Genomic DNA, 5831 nt, shown 5'->3' with positions numbered 1-5831 from the left:
GGAGCGTGCGCACGCGCCCTGCATCCCCCGCCGCCGCCGCCTCCGGGCCGCGCGCGGGTGGAGCCAGCGGCCGGGCGTGCGGGGCTTTGTTCTTGGAAACCTGCACGGGTGGACATTGCACCGCCTCCCCGCTGCTCCCCACCCTCCTCTCACCTGCCCCCGCCCAAAACAGCCCGGCTCCAGCCTTTTTGCAACCGGTTGAAGGCTGCTGTTAAATCCCCACCTCGGTCTTCCCTTCTGCAGGCCAAATCAGCCCAGCGCCCTTCCTCCCTCCCTGCACCGGGCCTGTCCCCCGGCCCCCCAGCCGCTTCTGTCGAGCTCCGCTGGACTCTCCGATGGGTCCGCGTGGCTTCCGCAGTGGGGGCCCGAAACTGCGCACGGGACGGCGGGTGTGGCCTCCCCGGTGCTGAACAGAGAGGAAGAACCGCTTCCCTGCACCCGCTGGCAGTGCCCTTACTAGTGCAGCCCAGGATGCCGTTATGCACCAAGGACGCGCTGCTGGGTTATATTCAGCTTACTGTCTGCTGCCAGGTGCTTTTCTGCAGAGCTGCTGCCCAGCCTGCACCGGTGCATGGGATTGTTACGTCTGAAGTGCTTTGCGCTTGTCCTTGTTGAACTTGGTGCGATTTCTTTTGGCCCAGTCCTCCAATATAGCAAGGTCTCTCTGAATCCTAGCCCTGCCCTCCAGCACTAGTACTCCCTGCACCTTGGTGTCATCTGCAAACTTGCTGAAGGCGCGCTGCATCGCATCTTCCAGGTCGTTGATTAAGATATTGAACAAAACCGGCCCCAGGACAGACCCGTGGGGCACTCCACTTGATATAGAGGTGGGAAGCGAGACTGCTCCATAATCAGTACTCAGGGGTATCGCAGGCATCAGAGCTCCCACAAGCGGCAGGCCTGGCTGCACCCAGCAAATAAGCACCAATGTGACATCCGTTCAGGATGACCAGAAGTAGGAGAGGGCCGGCAGGTCCTTCCATGAAGGTATCAGAGTGGAGACCTCGCAGATAAGCCACAGCTGTTGGAGGTGTAGGATGCAGCCAAATCCCCCGTGTCCCAGCAAATTCCCAGCCAAGCAGGTGCCAGGGAACTCGGTGGGAAAATTCAAATGCAGAGAAGCCATCGTGTGCCTAGGAGGTATAGGTCCTGGGGACAGAAGCGAGACTGCCTGGACTATCATTCCCTGGATCCTCCTTTTTTAAAGATTAGTTTTTAAAGGTTTAAAGTTATTGTTTGATAAGCAGGCCACAACTTGCTGGTTGCCTTCCTTCATGGCTTTCAGGGGCATTTTCCATTTCCCCCCTTCATTCTTCTGATTTGTTTTTATCTGGCAGCTCCAGTGTGTAATCATTGAGGCCTCTAATAATCCATTCTGGGTTCTGTCCCTTGCTGCTGTCCCAGGCAAACGGGGCAACACCGAATGTCCTTGGTCCAACTAACCCTGTGGCTTGAGGCAGTGCAGAATTGGCACCAACAGACATTTTTGACAGGAGCATTGAGTACAGTCCTTTGTAGGTACCACATGCTTATGGTCCCATTCATAACCATACCGTGCCCCTCCTTACTGTCAGGTTTCTATGTGCAAGGACTAGTAAACCTTGCAACCCTTCCAACGGCTTAAGCAGCCACATTTAGAGAGATCTTGCATGACACAGGACCCAGCGAGTGTGAAGCAGCTGTATTCCTTCCATGGTTTGGCCAAATGCTGAAAAGCAGAACCCGAGTAAAACTGTAACAGGGCTCTTGAATTTGCATGGCACATTACAATTAGCACAGGCATATTGCACTCATCATCAGTCTCAGAGCAGACTTGTGCCATTTGGATCAGGAGCAAAGGATGATCTCCCTGGTGGCCTGTGCAGTAGCACGGGCCCTCATTAATGACACATCTGGCTGGTAACGTGATACACAGGAGTCCATTGGAGGGCAACAAAATGAGTTAGAGGTCAGGAGACATGACTTGTTAGGAGAGGCTGAGGGAACTGGGCTGATTTAACCTAGAGAAGAGAAGACTGAGAGGTGATTTAACAGCAGCCTTCACCTCCCTGCATGGGGGGGTTGCAAAGAGGATGGAGCTGGGCTGTTGTCAGTGGGGGCAGATGACAGGACAAGGAGCAATGGGCTCAAATTTCATCAAGGGAAGTTGAGGTTAGATATTAGGAAGATCTTTCTCACAAGGAGGGTAGTAAAGCACTGGAGCAGGTTACCCAGAAAGGTGGTGGGATCTCCATCCTTGGAGGTTTTCAAGACCTGGCTAGACAAAGCTTTGCCTGGGATGATCTAGTTGGGGCTGGTCCTGCTTTGAGCAGGGGGTTGGACTAGATGTGACCTCCTGAGGTCCCTTCCAGCCCTCATGGTCTGTGATACTTTCTGGTACTACATTCCTGGGCTCTGGGGAGGAGAACTCTTCTGGGTCCACCTGAACTCTGCCCAGGGCAATGCCCAAATATACCTAATAAATAGGAAGGGCAAAGAAGAAGTCTGGAGTCAGCCTGGAAGGAAAAGAGGAGCAAAGGTTGGGTTGGGAGAGTGTGGAGGAAAATACCTAGGACCTCTGGGAGAGCAGGTAGACTCTATAGTTGTGGCGAGGAACTGGACTGTATGTTCGTAAGAGATCCCAACTCTCAGCCAGCCGCCACCAGAAAACCGCTGCCATTTTCAACCAGGGGAGCAGTGAGGATGAAACCCCAGTCTCACCATCCCAGGGATCCAGGAGGCAGACATGACCCAGGTGCTGACCTAGTCACAGCCCAGTGATGCAACTGGGGAAGCTCGGAAGACTTCCAGTAAGTGTTACAAGACACATTGTCATAAACCAGCAGAGAGGTGAGCCAACCAACTCGGTTCCAGGCATCTCCATGGGGTAGGCATGTTGACTCAGCCTCTGTGCATACAATCTTTCCAGGGCTTTTATTTTTCCTTGATGCTAACCCACTGCTTTTCCCTCTTGTGTCCCAGCCACGCTCCAGCATTGCTGTCTTGGACTGGCCTTCCCCCTTTTCCACAGGTCACCCATTATGGGTGAATACAGGCACTCACTGCAGCAGCACGTGCAGAAAAGGCATACAGTAGTTCTCTGTTTAACGGTGTGTTCTCAGGACTGGAAAAAGACTACATTTACCCTGAGCATGCACTTATCCCAACTTAAGGTAAATAGTGCTTGTGAAATGCATACTACTGTCGGTGCTATGGTGTTATCAGCCCCCAAAACTGACAAGCGCCCATGGTTTTCAAGGCTTCTAATAGTTGTTTTCAGGGCTACTGTAAGGAGCATTGAAAACCAGCAGAGATTAGCCCTGAAGTGGACTGTGGCTTGTCATTGGCAAGGCTTTTTATAGCAGCCCCTTCAACAGCTGCTTCCCCACCCTCACATTTGTACAGCTAATGGAAATACAGTTACGTTGCAAAGCAGACTGGGGTGAACAGGGCTCTGCACTTCAGCAGTTTAGGCATTTAACTGATATACAGAAAATTGATGTTTGTTATCCCATCAGCACTGTGCAGCCCAACTGGGCTGGCTTTTTGTTATGCCATTAAGGAAATCCTGGATTTATGTGGTGTGCATGGAAATGGAGTGCACAGCACCTTGCTCACAGGTTTATTAGTGCTCTCACCTTTTCACCAGAGTCTGGAATTATGCAAGACAGCAGAAAAGGCCTGGTGTACAGCAGGCCAGATGAGGCAGCTGTTGTCAGGCCCGGTAAGGATTTCACTGCCCTGTGAAGCATGGTGGGAGGCTGTTTATCTTGCAGTGCACTTTCTGCTGGTCCCATCCCCCCCATCCTTGCACAGACATCCAACAGAATAGGGAAACGGTCAGAAAACATCTTCCCATCTCCAGGCTGTCCTGAGAGTAGGCAGAACCCATGGAAGTGAAAATCCAACCTTGAGGGAAAAACACAGGGTTGACTTGGAGACTAGAGACCAGAGCAGTGGTAGTTAACAGCACTAATATTACACAGTACCCTGCAACACCCTTAAAAGCATCTCATGTCATCCCAGGGTGCCATATCACCCTATTTGAGAATCACGGGACTAAAGACAGTACTCTTCCCATGGCTGTTTGTCCTTTCTCTCTTCTTCCCCATTCCAACTGCAGTTGGCACTTTGTGGTGACTGAGGATTGAGACACTAATATGAAGCGAGTGCCTTTCTAATCTGCACTGAAAGAAGGGGAGACTGAAAGATAAACTCCTGAGTACATCAAGAAAGGCATAAAAATGGGAGGAGCAGAGGGAAGGATGGCTTGCAAGCATGCGTGTGGTGTGATCCTGAGGAAAGCTTTGTACCTAAGCACATGTTGTTCACGAGCAGCCCCTGGCCTTGCACTAGGAGCACACTGCAGCCCTGGCTGTGTCCCTGGCAGTGTTTCATAGAGGCCTTCTCTCTGCCTGTTCAAGGCTGCTCCTTCACAGAGCCTCATTTCAAGGCTCCTTCCCCTGTTCTTGCAAAGAGTTGTACAAACTCCTACGAGCTGTCATGAAGGGCAGGTCTTTCCAGTAAACCTCAGCCTACACTACAGACACCTCTGCAGTTCCACTATTACTCAGCAAGTACTTGGTGCACACTTAACAAGTGCCCAGTAAAGTCTTGTTCAGTCAAGGGAGCAGATGTAGGTCTTCCGGAACAAGTAGCAAAGGATGCAGATGCTGGGAGCAGAACGTTTCATTTTCATTGCAGAACCCAGTCCTGAGTTTGGAAATTTCCCAACATCACAGCACCGCCCACGAGTCCCTTTGCTTTCAGGCGAGCACTTAGGAAGGTCCAGAGATCTGCAGAGATGGACTTGAATATCAATATTCTTGAATATCCTGAAGATCTCCTGGCCTTGCTGGTCATCTCTGGGTGGCAGCACCATCCTGTCCCATCAGTCTGTGCCACTGCTTTGAGCCCAAGGATGGTGAGTTCACTGAGAGGACCTGCTCTGGGAAGAAATCTAGAGGAGGGGTCCACATGTCATCAGACTCCTCTGCATTGGCCCTGTCACCCTGAAGAGCAATGTGGAGTATGCTGAACAGGAGTGCAGAGGAAAAGGATCCATCATGTTTACACGTGATTTGGCTGTATCAGGTGGGTGTCTATCTACTGGGTAAGGCAATCAGGACTCGTAGTAGAGATGGTATCTTTTATTAAACCAACAAGATTTTTGCAAAAAAAACAAATTCTTTAATTGCAAGCTTTTGGGCACAAACCCCCTTCATCAGGCATTGGAGAAAAGATTGTAAAAGTTCTCCTGGGTAGAAATACCTACTGGGTATTTGCTTGTCAGCTATTACATCAGTTGCAGTAAAATGACTTCTCAGACACATTTGGGACAAGTGCGGAGGCTGCTCCAACATGATGGAGCAGATTCAATTAATCGAGTCTGCCGGAGCGTGGCAATTGCCATGCTCTAGTAGCCTCCTGCGAGTTGTGTATCAGGGTCCCTGCACTTAAAAATGGCAGCCAGGGCACTGGAACTAAGGCTCGTTGAATGAGCTTTAATTCAAGCGCTCCTGCCTCAATTTTAAAGTGCAGGGATGCTGATACAGGAGACGCGGTGGCACTTTAATTAGAGCAGCTCTTGGAGCCGCTCTAATTAAAGTGTTACCCTCCCAGCCCTGGAGCATGTGTTAAAGTGCCCACAAAGCCCATCGTGGATCTAAATGGCTAAGTGACTGCACATCTTACCTTATTTTGCTATGGCTAAGGGAAGGGGTCTAAAAGATTTCTGGACAGAGCAAGATATTATTAATCTAAATAATAAAAAAATAACCTATCAATCAGCATTTGCTCAAACGGGTGTGACAGGCCCACGTCCACCGAACGTGTGTGTGTGTGTGTGTGGG

The 5831-nt window shown here is 50.7% G+C and overlaps 1 protein-coding gene across 1 annotated transcript in view; it reads right to left on the bottom strand.

Moving 5' to 3' along the window:
* HACD3 (3-hydroxyacyl-CoA dehydratase 3) overlaps nucleotides 1–450 on the bottom strand; it is a 13859-nt gene extending 13409 nt beyond the window's left edge. The window contains exon 1 of the mRNA XM_025199573.1: nucleotides 224–450. The gene's annotated coding sequence lies outside the window, so the exon portion shown is untranslated. The remainder of the gene's footprint in view (nucleotides 1–223) is intronic.
* Between the last annotated feature and the right edge of the window lie 5381 nt (nucleotides 451–5831).

This window comes from Alligator sinensis, unplaced genomic scaffold, assembly GCF_000455745.1.
Source record: "Alligator sinensis unplaced genomic scaffold, ASM45574v1 scaffold210_2, whole genome shotgun sequence".
Taxonomy (NCBI): Eukaryota; Metazoa; Chordata; order Crocodylia; family Alligatoridae; genus Alligator; species Alligator sinensis.
Note: the sequence above shows the minus strand (reverse complement) of the source record. Positions and strands in the feature narration are given on the sequence as shown.